This window comes from Calliopsis andreniformis, chromosome 3, assembly GCF_051401765.1.
Source record: "Calliopsis andreniformis isolate RMS-2024a chromosome 3, iyCalAndr_principal, whole genome shotgun sequence".
Lineage (NCBI taxonomy): Eukaryota > Metazoa > Arthropoda > Insecta > Hymenoptera > Andrenidae > Calliopsis > Calliopsis andreniformis.
In genome coordinates, this window is record NC_135064.1 from 27,677,780 (window position 1) to 27,696,911 (window position 19,132).

The 19,132-nt window shown below is 43.2% G+C and overlaps 1 protein-coding gene across 2 annotated transcripts in view; it reads right to left on the bottom strand.

Annotated features, from left to right (window-relative positions):
* Positions 1-19,132, bottom strand: part of Ten-a (Teneurin-a transmembrane protein) — a 546,410-nt gene that overhangs the window by 404,426 nt on the left and 122,852 nt on the right. For both annotated transcript variants that reach the window (XM_076375328.1, XM_076375326.1), the window contains exon 2: positions 4,473-4,508. The gene's annotated coding sequence lies outside the window, so the exon portion shown is untranslated. The remainder of the gene's footprint in view (positions 1-4,472; positions 4,509-19,132) is intronic.

Consider the following 19,132-nt stretch of genomic DNA (forward strand, 5'->3'; position numbering starts at 1 on the left):
CCGCTAAAGTAGTCCATGCGACCATCTTCAAGTTGGAACGATAATTGTTGAAGGGGAACGGTTTGAGTTCCGCCCAGTCGCGAGACAATATCCTTTATCTCGGGACAGTTTCCTGGTTATCGGGAGGGAAACGTGCGCGGAGATTCCCGCGGTCCAGGGACGGCGGAAAACATTTACACAAAAGAAAACCACGGCCGACGGGCCGGATCGAGTTGGCCTCGGCTCCTAGAGATAATGTTAATATCCAGCTCGGTTTTGTAATTGCCAATTACTTCAGCTTATTCTTCTCTTTGTTCCCGAACGTTATCCCCGGCGACGCGGCTTCCAGGGATTCCCCGAAGAATCCTCCCACGCTCCTGCAGTCGACGACCTTTATGCAATCGCATCGGACTAAGTCCCACCGACTCCTACTCGCCTGCGCCGGAGCTCGCCTCGATTCAAGAATACCTCTCCCTCGCTTTCCTGCCCCTCTTGCCACGTTTCTTTGGCCGCCCCTTAAATTCGAGATCAGATCCTCATCCGATGACCTTCCACCCTGGGGACAATATCGCGCCACCTTGCGTTTAAAGAGTCTCCCCTTTCCGTGGCTGTATTGGTTGCTTTTCCCTATCCTCGCGACTCGTTGCCCACCGTTGTAAGTACTATCAGAAAGCGTGACACGGCTCGAGGGAGACTCTTGAATTAAATTTCATGGCGGATGGTTGTGGAACGTTGTGATTATTTAAAGATTGGTAGAAGTTGGAAGCCAGCTGGGTGGTAAAGTTCCTGTCCTCGATTTCGAATTTTTATGGTAATTATAGGTGGTAAGTACATTATTCTTTTAGCTGTGACAGAAGCATATTTTTCACACTGGTTTGACCCTTGTGTTACAGATATGTACTCAGTCATGCCTGCAGTGATATTAATAGTTAGCGTAAAGTAACAGATGAATAAATTAAGTATAATATTCTTAGTCGTTTCTAGCCTGAACATCGTATAGCGAGAGGTCAATTGACGCATAAGGGTTGAACTTCTTCTGACTGATTAACCCAGAATTCTCAGAGTCACGCATTAGCGTCAAGAATACTTTTTGCAAAGTAAATACTAAGCGCGCAGTGGCTCGAGTTCTCTCGCGGCCTTCTGCCGATCCTAATCTCTCCCGAAGCATCATTAAAGTTCATTACAAAATGTCTGTGAAGTATTGAAATTACCATCAAGACTCGTTTCATAGATCCAGCATAGATACCACGCTCGTCAGCAGCGAAACTCCCAGCGCGGTTTTTTCTAAAATTCTAGCCTTCCCGTTCCCAGAACCGTCGCATTTTCGCTCGGTCACGCGATATCGCGGCCACCACTTTTTACCATGTTAAAGAATAATCGCCCCGTTCGAAGCGAAATCCCTGGGACGAGGGCGGAAGGGGCACAGATTAAACGCGATAATATGCCGTCGCGATATCTTTTGGCTCGGACCGATGCGTCCAAGCCGCTCCCATGATCCCACCACCGCTGCTCGTTATCCATTTTCCTCTGCAACGTTTAGCACGCGTCCGCGCCGCCAGCGTTGCCCCGCGTCGCTCGCTGGCCAGTGCCCACAAATTTTGCAAAACACCGATATAAATCGTTTGATAACGCGTCTGGCTCTGGGCGTCGATATACACACGGCCACGGGGACGAGAAAAAGCCGGGAAAAAAGGGAAAACCGGCAGCGAGGGTTGGGAAGGGGTGGGTTTGTGGATATTTGGCGGAACGCCAGCTGCGGAGTGACGCTGCTGGAAGGCGCGCATAAACAACGCCGCTCGATCACCAGCGTGTCGGGTTACGCGGCTGATATGAGCTAATTGCAAAAACTACCCTCGGCTCACCGTCATCCCGGCTAACTTTTTAACGCATCCACCGCTGGTGATCCATTGTTCCTCCTATTGCTACTGCCTGAAGATTGAATATTTCAATCATATGCAATGTGATCGAAATGAAAAACCAGAAATGAAAGTTTTTAATCAGTATTGGGGTAACCGTTTATCTGCAATCGGTTCAGTCGGTCTAACTAAATAATCCCAATGTATGGATGAAATTACTTGTTTTCTTTTCTAGGTAGAATAGAATCGTAGAATATTGTAGTCGAACCCTTTGGAATTGTTGTAAACATCCTTGGAGTCAGTGGAACAATTAGTTCTACTTTGAATACTATAAAATAGATGTATTAACGAAATCGCGTCGCAAGTCACTACAAGCGTACAAATGAAATTACTTCACTCAAACGGCTACGTGACAAAGGCTAAATTTAATATCTTTCGCGAAAACGGAATACTTGGAATTCTAGAGCCATTTAGAAATCTACAAAGAGATGCCGTGAGAAGTACACAATTTATATGGAAGATTTCTCACTTAATGTACCAATTTAATTAATTACGGGTAGTTCTACCAAGGTAACCGGTTAGCCAATGTTATTCGAGAAAAAGTAGATGAAAATTTGAAGATTTAAAAATTTGAAAATTTGAAAATTTGAAAACTTAAAAATTTGAATATTTAAAAATTTGAATATTTGAAAATTGTAATATTTGAAAATTTGAATATTTGAAGATTTGAAGATTTGAATATTCGAATATTTGAATATTTGAAAATTTAAAAACTTAAAAATTTTGGCTCAGGTCAGGGGATAGCTTTCCGACTACCTTAGATAGAATCGATTATCTCTCACAACAAAACCTAGAAAACTCCTCCAATCTACTAGCCACGAATCTCGGCATAAATAATTGAAAAAGTTCGAAGCAGAAGCTCCTGAACTAAAAATCGAAGACAAAACGTCGTGTGCAACCAATCTTGCCCTCGACAGTACAATTTCCCTGGGAGGAACGCAGAGACACGGTTCGCAGGATAGCAGGAATCCTCTGCTTGCGCCGTGAGCGAAAATCCTGTTACAGCATCTTTTCGAGGAAGAATTTTTAAAAGCCTGGTCAACGATGCGCGGGCCCACGGTAATTAAGCATCTTAGGTGCGCCGGTTCTGCGAGCAGCTAGTGGAAAAACTAAATAAATAGAGGACTCCCAGCGAAGAAAAGTCCGACCAGCGGCGAAACGCGACCAGCTGGACCAGCTGGATGTGGATATGCGGCGGTCGTCGGGACGACGGAGTTTGCGCAAACACAAAAGCTCACGGCAGAAGACAAACAGAAGGACTGCAAGCTGCAACCGTGACCCGAGGCACTGCGGCCTGTGTCGAAAGGAAGGAAGGAAGGAAGACAAATGACGAAGGATGGGGCAAGACGAAGAACGAAAGGGGCTGTGAAGAAGACGAAACAAAGCTCCGTCGAGAAAAGGTACCTATAATGTTCACACCTATTCCTAGGATCTAAAGACCCGAAAAATTAACACGATAAAGTTACGTCGAGGGTTAGAAAGGAGTTCAAGCAAGCTAGAGTGAAGCGGAGTTTTGCAAATCTTCGAAATTGGTGTCTCTATTGGTATTTCGAAATACCGTTAAGAAATATGAGTTCTGAATTTCTAGAATCCTAGCCGAAGAGATTTACTAATCTGAAATTATACAGGAGGAAACTTCAGGTTAGCAGTTTCCAAAGACTAGTTTCTGTAACACTATCCGATTCATTTATAACTACATGGAGTGTGAATAATAAATTTGATGGCGAATAAGGTGAGTTATAACGATCCCAACGCACCAGTTAAAGGTTACGACAGGTAATTTACTCTATGAGGTATTCTCTATTTCAGAGGACTCTATTAATGCAAGTGTCCAGGAACGCACTTTCCAACGGAGAAACGACCGGTCGATTCTGAATAATATCACATGATCAAATATTGCGCAGTCGTAAGGCTAATACAAAATACCACGTTTTTTTGAATGAGATGGCTCTCCTGCATGGATCATCGAGATTTTTCATGGCTAGCGTAACCTAAATGCTTTGATCGTTCAACGTTGATAGCGGCGATACCGTCGATATCAGCGATATTCGATTTTCCGGTAGAGCGACCGCCGAGTTTCCGATCGTTTCTAAAAAATACGTGCCCTCCTCTCATCGATGAATTTTTTTCTGTTAAATGTAAGAGTGAACAGGTGGACTAACTAGAGAGCTAATCGAATTGCTAACGTTAGGCCATTTGCTTTAGTTATTTCATTTTGAAGCTACACATTTTCGTTGCTTCTAACGAAATGAAACGGTTTAAAATCTTTTTGCCTCGCAGTTTTCGTCATAATATCGGTAGAATCGCAAAACATTTACGATGGAACGTTGTTTTTTGGGTAAAATGATCCCTCCGACTTTCCAACGAGCTGCCTTCATTACGGCCGGCTTGTTTGCTTTTATAAGTGCCAGTGAAATGTATGGTCGTTTATGGAAACCATTAAAGCGATGCTCTCATTCGAGTACCGCGGTTTCCTGGGTCAAAGTAGTAGGACTCTTTTATGAGGCATAACGTGAGCTTAATTATCATCGTATTAAAGAAACTTTCGGCTTAATGCGTTACGTTTCGTTGACTTACCTATTGTTCTTGGCGTTGGAGAGGTCAGCAATTGTTCTGTAACAAAAAATATCACGGCGGATTAATTTGATGAATCAAGTATACGGAGGTAATGAATTTGCCATGCAAGCTACATTACTAGATATTACAAGTGGAAATACATATACACCCTGCGACAAAGCTGTCATACGTCGTAAAACATAAAATTCTAAAAAGAAAAAAATGACATATTTAAATGAAAACCACGAATGTTTTTTTCCTCGAAAAATGAAAGTTAAACCAGTCTTGTTCACCACTGATTTATAGTCAACAAATCTTGTGCACAATCGTGACGCTATGTTTTCGTTAGAAGCAATTTCCTCATTCCTCTATACCCCGAAAAATTTCACCCCATGGACTCGCCTAAATTAAGGTAGTTTAAAGCTGACCGAGGGTAATTTATTGCGCCTGATCTAGCGCCATCGCTTAACTTGCAACTGGGTTAGTGGACGAGCAAGGCTCATCTTCCACAGGAAGCTCTTCCACTTTTCAACTACGTGACGCAATTTAATTCGCGATACTTCCCCTCCGAAAACCGCTGCGTTGATAATTAACCAAATTAACGAGTGTGTGCGATGCGCGCAGCTCGTTTGACCGATCATTCGCCCTGAAACGCGCGAATCAAGCAGCGTCGAGAGCTTTCTGCATGACGGAGACCCATTACACCGCGTTACTACTGGAATGATCAATCACTGCTTGTTATTATCGACTCGTACTACTGCATAAGTAGCGACAGATATAACTGACGGACGCACAAACGCGCAGCTCTGCAGGTTGCATCTCAGTTCATAGTCGACTGTAATTTTGTGCTATTCAACGTGCACATAAACCCATTGATGATATTAACGAGGTAACAATTACTCATCAAATAACATCCAATTCTGAATAGACTCCTCCATGTTCTACTGTAATGTCCTGCAATCTTCCACTATTCAGCTTACGTAAATTTCTATTTTTATGAATGCTACTAATATAATAGTACATTCTATTACGTCCGATAAAGCTAAAAGATTTTTCACCTGTTTTCCACCACGATTCACTGCACACCCTGTATAATTTACTGTCGCATCGCGTTGTGAAAAATATCATCACCGATTCATCCGTAGACGCGTAAAAACCACGCGGCCATACGTTACCGCCGCGCAGCCTCTTGTTCCGTTTTACGCACACGCAAACGGCCGCATTATACGGTGTCCCGCGCGCGCGATATTTTCCAGCCAGCTTTTTGCGGCATGCAGCCACCATTTTTTTTTTTTTTCACTCTAGATTCTGGCGGGAACTGGGAAGATAACGGTGGATCCGAGAACTCCATTATCTTGCAGAAGCTACGAGCTTCTCGATTCCCTTGCAATTTCCTCTAATTTTCTCGGGAATGACAGGGTAATATTTTCTATGGAAAGAATGTGCATCTCTATAAAAGGAAAATTTTACCTTCTGAGAAATATAACGTTCTGTATATTCTGTATCGATCGTCAGTAATCAAACCTTATCTTTGCGCACAGTTGATGAATGAATGACCCAAATACAAGCACAAAGATTTCCCTTCATGCAAACATGAAAACTTGGAAAATACGGAAGATAAATTTCTGGCAAATATTTGCCTCCAGGGTTCCACCATGTAATCGTTTTCTTGAACCGCTGTAATAGGATAACGCGTCGGTCTGTATGTAAGCGTGCTCTGGTAAAAGTAAAGGTTGGAAGTTCAACAGAGAGTTCACGGGTTCGAAAGTCACTACGAGATAAGGGTCTGTCTTAGATCTGGACAATGTGCTCTCCAAAAGCAGACGCCTTTGTCGTAGATTAGCACGATTCCTTCACTCCATAGATGGAGTCCTTGAAACTCGACGGAAGATAGGGACAGGATATTGTTTTCTCGCTATCTGTATGTAAGTTCGACCAACTCTTCAAGGAGAGCAGCTTCGTCGAGATCACTCGACCTTTAGCAAACGTCAAATTGTTAGCGTTCCGGGAGCAGGGATGCTAAATTTAAACGAACCTTCTGCAAAGGCAGAGTTTCGAGTATACTGAAAATGGGGAACGAGAATACTGAAACAAGAGAGCGCTGGAACGATCGATTGTCAGGACGCTGTATAAGGTAATCATTTTTTCAATCGCGAAATACGTAATCATGGCAGAATCCGATTTAAAATAAATCACAATCCCTGGGTGGAGGCGCTCGACGGTATCGTTGAACGAAGTACGCAAGGCAAGACTTTTACCACAGCACTTTAGACTTTTCCACTGCTCCGAGTATAAAGCTATTTACGTATCCCATTTCTCGGGAAAGAGTAATTTTTCTTGACGTAAATATAACGTCGAACGCTTTAAGCTTTCGAGAGACGTTCCAGATATCCGCGATGCGGGTCTTCAGAATGAAGTGGCTGCCACAGTATCGTTAAGTCTGAAAGCAATAAAATTAACAACTGCCGTGGAGGACGTCTCGTTAGACTTCTCTGCATGAAGCTTCTCGCAAATGCATCCGCTGTGTTAAGATTACGTTGTTTAAAGCACTCTGACGTTTCCAGTCTCGGGGAAGGAAAAATTTGAATCTTTTCCTGGAAAGAGAGACGGAGACATGAATTCGAAACATTGTTACGCGTAGAGTGGCAACCATTTGTAAATTGGAAGCGGAACATGTGAAGTTCCTTGTGAAGACTATTTCTGAAGTAGACATTTTGGAGTCATCAGTTTATTTTTATAGTGCGTTTGACACACGGAAATGTCTATATGTACATGTAAAATTGTAAGCGCTTAATAAATCTCTGAGTGATTACATAAGAATGATTCTGTGATTCGAATGAAGACGTAAAATGAGTAAAGGAGAATGAATGTATCAATAGTCAGACAATCCGATATAATGAATGGACTAGTGGATTTATGCTTTTAAAAAAGGCATGATTTACAAATGTTTATGTACCCTTGGGTTACTTATTCTTTACTCACTAAAATAACTTACGTTAAACAGAAATCCTATTCTCAGATCTCTTTTTGAAACACGTAGCGAAGATTTCTAGTCTTACAGCAGTGTTACACAATGTACTACAGCGTAAGTTCAGTCGTCAATAGGATACTTCGTCTACTTCACACATAGTCAAAGTTGATGCAGAGGCAAAGCGTATCAGGGTCGCGAAAGGAGAAAACACATTTTTCAAATTCGCCTCGAAACCTGTATTCGTGTCGATGCAAATTGGATGCTCTGGCGTGTTGAATAATCGACAGGGCTTTGTCGCAGCCGTACCGCCCGAGGTGCTATTCACTAACAAGATGTCAATGCTTCAGGGACGCGGCACAGTGCTCGGCTACGCTAGAAACACAGCGCCACCCTTTTCCCGCGACCCGTCAATAGAATTATGAGAAAGGGATTCACATCGTGCGTCGGTGTTCGCACTAATAAATACCGGTTTCACCTATTCAGAGGGTCCGTTTCCACGACATCACAGGACTACTACATTGTCAACTGTGCCCCGTTAATTTCTGGACGTTATTTTTAGATGTAAAATTCACGGTGGAAGAGATGTGCGTTTCGAATGGAGACGGGAACAAGTGTTATTCGTTACAGAGCTTTCCTTTTGTTAATTTCGCTTTGTACCGGGAAAAACCCCCGCTCTGCTAGCGTAATTAAAATCAAACGAATGTAAATCTTGTTTCTTTCAGGCGAGAGATTTTAAATAGTGCAGGAACTCGGATGAGTAACCGAGAATTACTGTGCTCTCAATTAGGCGTGATGGGATTCTAACAAAGTCCACCGTTCCAAATATAGAAACTCGTAAATTGTTCGGACAAGTGTGTTTTTACATTCGTTTGGAAGCGTTCAGGCACGAGAAGATAAGCGATCTTCAACATGTAGCTTCTACGTAACCACAAGCATGGCCCTCTCCCAGTTCGGATAGCATTGTCGCGGTGAATCACGCCGACCTAGCAATTAATTGGGTCAAAATCATTATCAGCCCTGTCCCAGGGGTTTAATGATCTCGACCCTGGCCGTTCAACTTGAGTTACCGCCGCTACGGCGCATTCGTTGTCGCATCTCTCAGATATCCGCGCGCATGCACCCGCACGATCGGCCTGTTACAGCCAGGACGCGTCGACCGAGATAATACGTCAACAAGATCCAGTCGAATTGATATAGGGCGCGCTTATGCGTGAACCGTTAATCCTGGTCCAAATGGCAGCGAGATAAGGACGGAATGAAACACGTTTGAAGATCAGATCAAGGCGAGTGATGTCCGACTCTTATATCGCTGAGTGTTGAATAAGGGTGAGATTTCGAAGTTTTTAAAAATAGGTAGCTAGTATTTACCTACAAGAACATTTTATTCAGCCATTTACACATTACGAGTAGCGCAATTAATAAAATAAATTACTTGTTTTAATAATGAAATGTCTTTATATCATCCATCTCTGTGATAAAACAAACCTGTAACGCGTGGCGATTTAGAAATCATTCTAATCACTCATGTGTAAACACTAACAACTTTTCAAATCGTATAGATAATCCTTTTATGAATTTTTCCCTTTGAAACTGTTTTCGTTTTTGATCTCTTTGCTTGTGTCAGTCGACTGCCATTTTTAGTCGATCGGAATTGAAATTTCCAACAATTTTTTTTAGCGATCACGTATTGGTCGTTACTATATCTTCGTCCAGTGATCCGTACAGTTTCTGTTGGACGTAATAATGACTGCGTGGTGGTATAGACTGGGCTCGCAGAATTTCGCGCAAACGATACGCGATCGCGCCCAAATCGACCCAATACCAATGGCGATGAAATAAAAGACACGCGTAAATAGCCCGATTGGAACGTGTGTGGAACAGATTTACTAACGCTAATCATCCGTGCGTATTAATGAAAGTGTCGCGTTATTGTTTCCAACAGCGTCGATAGAGCTCGTATTCACTGAGAATAATCATGACGGGAGATGATTCAAATGATAGGTATACGCTTTCAAACTGGTTTTCCCATCTCTTGATTTAGATTCCTATTGTGTCTGTGTGGCGCTATGCATTCCACTCAATAGCTTGCTTTTGGTACAACTGATATATCGATGTAGGTTTTGCAGTATATAATATTTTAATGGCCGATTCGTTTTAGAAATGACAATAATCATTTTCAATGGTAATTTCTTATTCTTTGTGTGCTACTCTAATTCTTGGTATACTCTGACTACATCATACTAATAATATATTATTAAATGTTAAACGTGGTAAAATATAGTGCGCCATTTTTGTAAGTGCGACGGCTAAGTAAAACATAAAAGAGCAAGTGAAGTAAGTCAGTGTACGGTCAGACGTGCATTGCAAAGCAACGCGCCTGGAACTATGTCGGTTTATATCATCTCAGCCACATGTAATTCTAAAAACTATGGCTATATTTCATCTCCTCTGAATTGCTAAATCATCAGACCCTACATTAAATTTTTAAAAGGAACAAAATCCACGCAACAAAATTTGTTGAAATATTTCCTATCTCTCTGCCAACCCTTATCATTCCAAGCATCTCAAAGTATGACAGTTTGATAGACACAAAGAACTTAAAATCCGTTCGCGGATTCCAATAAGGTCCAATACTTTTCCCATCAGTATTCCCGAAAAGACAGGCGTTCGCGTGCCAGCAGCATGGCGACGAATTAAAATGCGATAACTGGATCGGTATGCGGAGGGAACAAATGGTCCCGAACGGAGGCGTGATCCGAGGCGGTTGGGGCGCACTTTCATCCAGGATGAGTACCTTTGCACGTACGCTTTAAACCAGGCCACCGACGCTGCATTTCGTCCGGGCGAAGTGTAGGCGAATGTGCGGTTTCGGTCACGAGGGCCACAGAGCGGGGAGAACAGACAGCATGGAGCCAGGGACGAGGACAAGTCTGTGCGGGGGTGGTCGACAACTTGAACAACTTCACAATGGCCGGTGCCTTTGCAAGGAATAAACTTCCACCGCGTAACTTTAAAATTGATGATCCTGGGTACCGCGCGCGTTAGTGTATCCGTGGGCCTTCGCTGTCGAGGTTTATCGCGACCGAGGGAGATGTTGGTTCGTAAAGAATTTATTAAGGACAACCGTTTAGCGGTAGGATAATTATGTTTTCGGTGAAATCTGCGTGTCCCTTGCTCATCTGGACGAAGGGACGTTTTGACAAGGGCTGTTCATGAAAATAAATCAGTAATAAAATAGAGAAGGATTAATTAAGGAGGACACATTTCTTCACTTCTTTAGGTTTTTGAGAATTTATTATTCGGGAAAAAAACATCCTTTATACACCTACGGCTTCTTATACCTCTTTCTCCGAAGTTAACCCCTTCCCATTAACCACTTCACGTTTCTGAACGCAACACTCAAAAAGCAACAAGATCTAACAGAAAGGAACATGTAGAATTCTTAGTGTCTTTGCTAGGCAGAGCCTGAAAAGCTTCCACGTCGTCTATGACAGCATCTCTTAAAGATGCGCGAGAGATGAAACTGTTGCATCGTTTAGAAAAATTGCAAAAATATACGCGTGTGTGTCGTACGTTGACCCGCGCAGCGGATAAGCTTTCCCCCGACGGTTCTGGGAAAGTAAACGCGACGAGAAGCGCTTGTGAAAGGATGCAAGCGTGACACAGTCACGAGATGGAGTACAAATAGTCGCTGCGGCCGTAAACCGGCGTAATTTTGTGAATTAAAGATTGAGCACGGAGATAGCGCGTGTTCGATGGAAATTACGTAGAACGGATAGACTGTTCAGGTTCATGGGACGTATTTTTATATGTAACGTTGACGGGATTTATTGCAGGAAGTGGCCATTTTCGAGCGTTCCCCTTTCGTCCCTTTGCCGATGCTTCTCGCGGGCGAATGTGTTTTACGAGACGCTTACAGAGGTAGTGCACTCGAGCGTCGCCTTAAGCGATCGAATTTTCCTGCAGCTGGGATAAGGAAGGAGCGAGCACCTCGGACTCACAGGAATTTTAACGTAATTACGCAGGAAGTGTAACGTAACTTGTAATGGTATTGGCTCGTGAAACTTTTATCGAACCTTTATGCCCACTGTATACGATGTAATGTTTCCTGAATTCACATGGGATACTTATATTTAAAAATGATGTCCCGAAATCACGGTCAATAATTGTAGAAAGTACCTTGTACTTAAATTAAATAACATAATTACCCCTTATTTAACTCAATTTCTCAAGCAGTAACCAGTAATTTTGTTCAGGTGCAAATCTACTTTTAGTTGCAACACTGAGCACGTCCGCGAACGGAGAGACAAAAAGTTTCAATGCGATCCGTTGCTTTGTTCGCCAGTGGCCCGTATAATTCACAGTGAAGTATGAATATAATTACAAGTGGATAAAAATGTAGCGCAATTTAGAAATGGAGAGGAATTGAATTAATGAAAATACGGGAGGTCACTTTGGCTTCATATTCTTAATGCAGTTCGAGTATTAACGAAGTATCGCTGTACAGAACATCAAAGTAGAGGATATTTTTAGTGGATATTAACTTGGGATCCTCATGAGACTATTTTGGGATTTGGAGTGTAAATTTTGCTGGAATTAGGTAATCTACTTAATAGAACATGTAGACGAGGCGACATCCACTTTGGAGTATTAGGCTTCGGGAACCTGTTGACATCCTGGATGGCTCAATCAGTAGAGTAAGTCAGATAGAGATAGAGTTCAGCCGAGCTCACACTCCACAATCCAATTAACCAACTCTCTTTCATCTGGCGCAACTTTTCATTGGAGAACTGTATTGTTAAAAAGTTAACGCTTCCGAGCAGCTGCCTCAACTCAAAAAGCAGAAATTTATAATCATATTACAATGCAGTAACTCTAGCAACCTAGTCAAACATTATTCTTGAAAGCCAACGTTTTCCAAAGCTTCCTTTGCGGTGTCCCAAGTTTTCGCCAGCAGATTGCACCAAACTAGAATTCATATAATCTCTGCTGTACCTGCCTCTAGCAGACCTAAAATCCTTTTAAAACCCCAGCAGCATCCACGATCATTTATCCGCTACTTAGTTCACGAACCACGGTAACCTCGTTCCACATCACAAACAAACGTGCTCCGAGACCTCAGGAATAAAACTGCACCCACCCGGCAGACTATTTACCCTACGTTTAAACTTTCACGCGATAACCCCATATCCAAGCGTCTAACCGTCAAGGGGAGCTTTCGTCGAATGAGTTTCTCAGCGACGAGATTAAACGCGACACATGTCGGCAAGTCGCGCCAACAAAACGCACGCGTAACGCGGACAAGAAATCCGTCGGATCTGGTCCTCGTTCCCTCGCTCCGTCGACGTCTGTCCCAAGTTGGCCTCCTCTCGAGTTTGCCTCGAGCCGGAGATAATTGTCGGTGAGTAACGTCAGACTCACCTAAGTAAGATTTAACTCGGTGCAACACGGTATGATTCGGTTATAACTCGATATTAACTGTAACGAAGCACGTCTTGCCTACTCCAGCGGGCTTAAGCACCATCGGGTTAACGAAGAACCTATGTATGTCTACACCCCAGCTGCCTGGCCTGAGCACACCCACGCACACGTGCGCAGAGGGACGGAGGACGATATAGACAGCGAACGGCGGTAGCTGAGAGTAACAGTTACGGCATACGGTAACGCGCTAGTATTGACAAACATCTTCATTAGCTGCCGGTGCTGCTCGCGCGCTATCCGCCTACAAACGGCCCTATATGTATACGCTCGCCGGAGACTCTATCCACCTGCATTCCCCGATCGACTGCTAGACACGTCGATTCGACGGGATTACCGCCCTTGATGCGAATTAAAATGCCACGTACACGGTGCTGGCGCTTTCCCTCGAGCCACCGAGCGCTAGATCCGCGAGGAAACCTGCTACCGCGATCACCTGGGAGGGATAAAATGCGACAGTGCTTCATTTCTCACCAACGTATGAATAACTTTCATGCAGACATCAGTCTCCTATTGTACTTCGCAGCACCCTCTTCAAGGCGAAGAATAGTCACTGTTCTGAAGCTGCGATCTACTTTCCTGTTCGCTGTAGGATGTAGGCTAGCGTGTTACGTTTAATATTTTTTCAGAGCCATTAAGAGTAATAAATAAATAAGTCTTGGAATTGTGATGTATGACAGTGCTGAAGTGCATTTACGTTTCTTGGGCTTGAAACTGAAATTATTTCCCAGCAAATGAGTGACATTGCTTCAAGAATGAAGTGCAAAAACTCGGAAAATTGAAAATTTGAATATTTGAACATTTGAGCATATGAATATTTGAATATTTGAATATTTGAAAATTTGGAAATTTAAAAACTAAAGAATTCGAAAACCAGAAATTGCTTACAGTAAAAAAAAAAGAAAAAAAGTGATTACGATGTCGAGCAACAGAGCAAGCAAGTTAAAAGAGGATTCCATAGGTATTCGAGAGGTCATTTAGAACAGGGGTAGCTTTGGCTTGTAGCAATGTAGTTCGCAAGCGCCGAGTAAGTCGCTGTGAATTGTCCACATCCGAAAAGGGGGATTAAAGTAGGCGGGTAAGTAACGAGCGAAAAGCTGCGCTATTTAACGAGCCCTTAATTTGCAGACTTCGTGAGCCTGCATCCAAGTTCCTCTTGAGCGAGGCAAAACAATCGCGCCGAAACTCGCTAGGCTAATGAAGTTTCGATGTCGATACTTCTCGTATAAAGCGGGACAGCGGCCTCTTAAAAAACGAGGAAGTATTTTACGGAAGCGCTTATTCATGAAAGAGGAACTCTCCAGGCGACTATGGCGAGCAAAATATATTCCCTTCACGGCTAAGCTACGCGTCCGCATGCAAATTTCAGTTTCTGCCTCTCGAATTCTCATTGAATATTAAATATCGAACATGCCCGTTGAATGTGGAATATTGAGAGTTCGGCGATGGCTAATTAAACTATACAACTAAAAAGGAAGTAGCGTGGGCGGTGGGTAGTGGAGCGGATCGTGTGTAACATCAATTTCATCCATGGTTACATGGCTTGCCATGAAATAGGAATACAAGTTTAAAAACGAGTTCCAAAAGAAAAATGGAATGAGGTACATGAGCTTCCGCTTCATTTTGTGTTCCACTAATGAGCATTTTTATGAACAATATTGTTTGAAAATTTCGACTATCAGCTCGGAAAAAGTTTTAAATAAAAGAATTTAGAGGAGTAACATGTGATTTATTACGTTAATAATCATAAAGACGAATGCAAAATAAATGCGTATAACGTTTATTATAAAATAAATAAATAAAATAAATGAGGTATTTTCTGTTGATAATAATAACAAAATCAATAATACCTATTCCTGAGTAACTTTTTGTCGTTACATCAGACGAAATATTAAAAGAACCCTTACATTGCAGAATGAATTTCATGAAACTATGGTCACGTCTAATATTCATCTGCTTTGACGCAAAAGGTTAGTGAAGTCTGACAGTAGCGTGGCGAAGCGGACCAGCATTCTAATTACGGACAATACAGCTGGACCAATTCGAAGAGGGATACAAACTGTATTAGTGACAATGGGGTAGATATACGCGACGCTGGCACGTACTGGTTGGAGTTCGTTTGTTTCGACAAATGGAATTGGTAACAGGATTATGACCATTACCTCTTTGCATCGCAACTACCGTTCCGACGACTCCTACATTCGCCAGTCGCTTGGTTTCTGCTAATGTTATTGCTCCCCGCCCCTCTTTCGCATCAGAGGAAACATGGATGATCGAAATGAATTAAACTCATTCCATACTGTGGCTCTCCCTACATCCGTCGAATAGAATTCGGTGATTATTGAGCCGTAGCCCACAAAGTGGCTAAAGTAGTAACAAGTTTATTTTCCATCGATGTATTAGACATATGAACATCATTCGCAGCTTTAAATATCTTTAGCATTACTCACAGAATGTTGGACTTAAGAGATTAAATACAAGTGGTAAATATGGTAAATTATTTTGGGCAAACTTTCGTGGATATTTAACATTCCCTTTAAAATATATATCCAGAGGAGCATCTAGCACCAACCACCATCATCCAGCAACGTCTGATGATTTGCTGGAGAGCAATATCCTTCCGCCGGCTTCACGTTCCACCCACTTAATCGCTCTTAAAGCATACTCACGAAGAGTACGCAAAAACGAGCGGCTTAATGCGTTCCATTCTGGGAAAAAGAGATCCATACGAATCAGGGGAAGTGATAGACGTGTAAAAGTGCATACACACTTGGACAGGCGGGCAACCGCGGTAGAGACTGGCGTCGACTCGAATTGGGTGCGCGGCTAGGTGTGTGAGCGGTCGGCCGCGAGACTCTGCCATTATTTCTGAGAATAGAATCATTTTCAATGCTATTATCCTGAGTATAGTCGCACTGCAATTCAACAGATAGACACAATGGCGATGTTTGCGCGGTACGAACATGCACAGCTAGGTGAGTAGATTAGGCTGATAGGTGGTACAGCCTGGGACTGGGCTGGCCACGATATGCTTACTAGATTGATAATGGCGGGCTGGCTGGGGTTCGAACCAACCGATAGATAAGTAGACGCCCTCTACGGATGATGCTCCACTTGGCCATATACTACTCGTGCGGTCTAATTGCTTGTAAATGACCGATCGCGACGTCAGTCGGGGCAGCAGCATCGACTTGACGACCCGTCCAACCTCTATCCTCTCTAGACCTCTCTAGCCATCTCTAGAGTTCATTAGAAAGCTTCGTCGAAAATTTGGGCAGAAATCCTGCATACAAACCCACAAAATTTAGGTTCTGTAATGAGATCAGTTATCCTTACCCACAGATACGAAATAAGAATCTACTAAAATTATCAGTATTCCCAGTAATCCCGAAAATTAAGGAAAATTAATACAGCAGTGGGAAACGAATAATTTGAAGAAATTGTGGGTTAGCGACGATCAACTTGCAAAGCAAAATTCTGATCAGGATAAAAGGCACAACTGTAACCCACTGGACCAACTTTTTCGATAGACCCAGTAGCCATCCACCCATGATCATTTTTATCTACCTATCCATCCGCTTCACCCCTTCATCCCCAAATCTCCACTGTTCCCTCTGTCCCCTTCTCTCTCTCCACTGACTCTATATGTCACCAGCGAACGCGCTCTCTTTGTACAGGACTCCACGTTCGATCCGTCTATCCACGTGTCCATCCATCTGGATTCCGAATCTTTGGATTTTCGCGGCACTCTTTGATGATCCCGGATCTCTTTGTCACCGTCGCGGCTAGGATTTAAAAGTGGGTCAGCAGCGTTGCATCGCGGCCTGTCCTTCACCAGCCTGGGACGATCGTGAGCCCTTAAACAGGCGAATCGAGAGATCGAGCGCGCCTCGATGACGTTGAATAGCGGCCTTGTCTCTAAAACGCGGGTGCCCTGCTTTCCCCCCTCTGCTTTTAATGGATTAGATCGCCGCGGAGAATGGTCGCATATCTGGGATGCTGAATGTCGATGATTGCGCGATTAGAGTAAGTGTGACGATAAACGGTCTGATCGACGAGGACACGAAATACGCAACGGTCGAAAGATATTAAGGACAATCGATGAAGGAAATCGATAACCCTCGAAGCATAGGAGAGCTTGGGAAATGTTTAAACACTGTTTTTCGATAATATAAGATTACAGGGATTGAATACCAAACCAACCAAAAGTAGGTCCCATGACTGAACACTATTGAACGTGCGAATATTGATGAGTAATAAGATTCTACAGCGTAGTCACAATTTTACTGAAGAAAATTTGTCCACGCTGTAACCCGTTTTTAGACAATTTTCTAGAGGAAATTACTTCTGGAATTGGAAGACTATCAAATTTGCGAATTCTGCAGAAGACTCTAGAGAATGTAGTCAGAGAAATGATTCTCAAGTAGCTTCTATCGTATAAAATTTCTAAGGCGGGGTAATTGTGACTTCTACAAATGAATTCACGGCGAAATTTTATTGAAGCAGTTTAATAAGATATTGATTTACCATTGGCTTAAAGTACTTTATTATAAGGGTTCTCCAGAGTTCAAATTTCATGTTCCCCTTTTGCAGTAGAATAAGTCACAGTCAAGTACGACGGTACTTGGTGAACACTCGACGCCATTTTTCCTGAAAACAAGAGCCCCTGTGAGAAACTGTTATTCTACGTTTTCGACTCGATTCTCCTGGTAGAATCACCTCCGTCCCACTCGCGCTGCCACGGGACACTCTCTGTACAAAGGCCCCGGGCGTTTTACGGATACTTTGAAAGGGGAGTTTTTCACTTTTATGGCGTACGGCTGCATAGAAATGCACTCTACGACAGGAATATTGCGCGTGCATTTCGAGCGTGCCTGACCATGGATAACGCGATAAACTTTACGAGCCGAAGCTCGCCGCTCGTAATGGATTTGCAATATGTTTCAAACGAGCAGGGGGTGGCCCGCGTGAGAAGTGCGACAGCTTGCCATCGGCGGGATTAATATGGATAACCGACGTCGCTCCGGAATTTAAGACCCATAAACGAAATGAGTGGCGTTGTTTTCGTAATAAGTTTTCGACCTGTTCGTCTCGACGCTGCTGGCGCTTGATACTTCGTCTTCTCTCCGGAATATCCTCTAGTAGTAGTAGCAATAATAATATCGACTTTATCGCGTCGCACTTGATGACACGGGTACAATGAAATTTAATAAGCAAAGTAAAAGAACACAAAATAACAATGAAAGGGGTTTCGAGTGAACTGCCGACGTAGAAATTAATTTCAGAAGCAATATAACTGAATTAAAGCCGACAGGATGTGGTAATATGAGAGCGAGGACCGAGATTGGGGGTTCCAAATTTCTGATGAATGACAGAGTCTGAACCATTGGCTGGTGTGTTTAATTAGAAAATGAGGCTGTAGGGGCTTCGCATGGGCCATTTAGTCAACAAACGAAGCAGATACCTCTGCAGGATAATTATAACCGGACACTTCTGTATTTGGAATTACCACAATAATCTCATATTTCAAGATTTGACCTCCGCGAAACTTGTCAATTAAGGGTTTCGTGTGTCCGGAGGGGTAAGATCGAAAAGCTCTGTCGAATTTCTCTTGAGCGTTTTAGCCCCCAAGCGAGATCGTCCTATTTTGATTCGAAAATTGTTTAGCCCGCGTTATTTCTGTAACAGGGTAGGTGTAAGGAGGAGCCGATCGATGGGTTTGATTGATGGATCGGTAGATTATAAACGCTTTATGCGTTTGTCGTCGTGGTGGCCGAATTTCGAGATCCTTCGGCGGTATCCTTGCGCCGTGAATTGAATCCATCTATCAAGTTCAGCCATCGCGATCGGTGCTTAAGGTCGGTTTGTATCCCGGCTTAGAACAAGATACGTTGATTGAATAGCGGTTGATGTACGAGCGTCGATATCAAAAAAGACCATATCAATCTGCGGGCGAAAAAAAATTCGGAGATAAATAACGTTTAACGAGCAACGCCAGGCAGCACAAGCAACGCCCGTGGCGGCTAGGAATGTAACATCTTTAATTCCGCCTCTACGCTCCGGGAATTTCGTTGCGAATTTATCCGCCGTTTTTATTTCTCCGCTGCCAGCCTGCTGTCGTTGAATAAAATACGATACCCAGTCGATTTCCGTCTCCTCAACTAGTTTGAGAAAGAATGGCAAATTCGGTTCGACGCCTTACTTCCTCAAGGCCGACTGGTTAATTCACGAA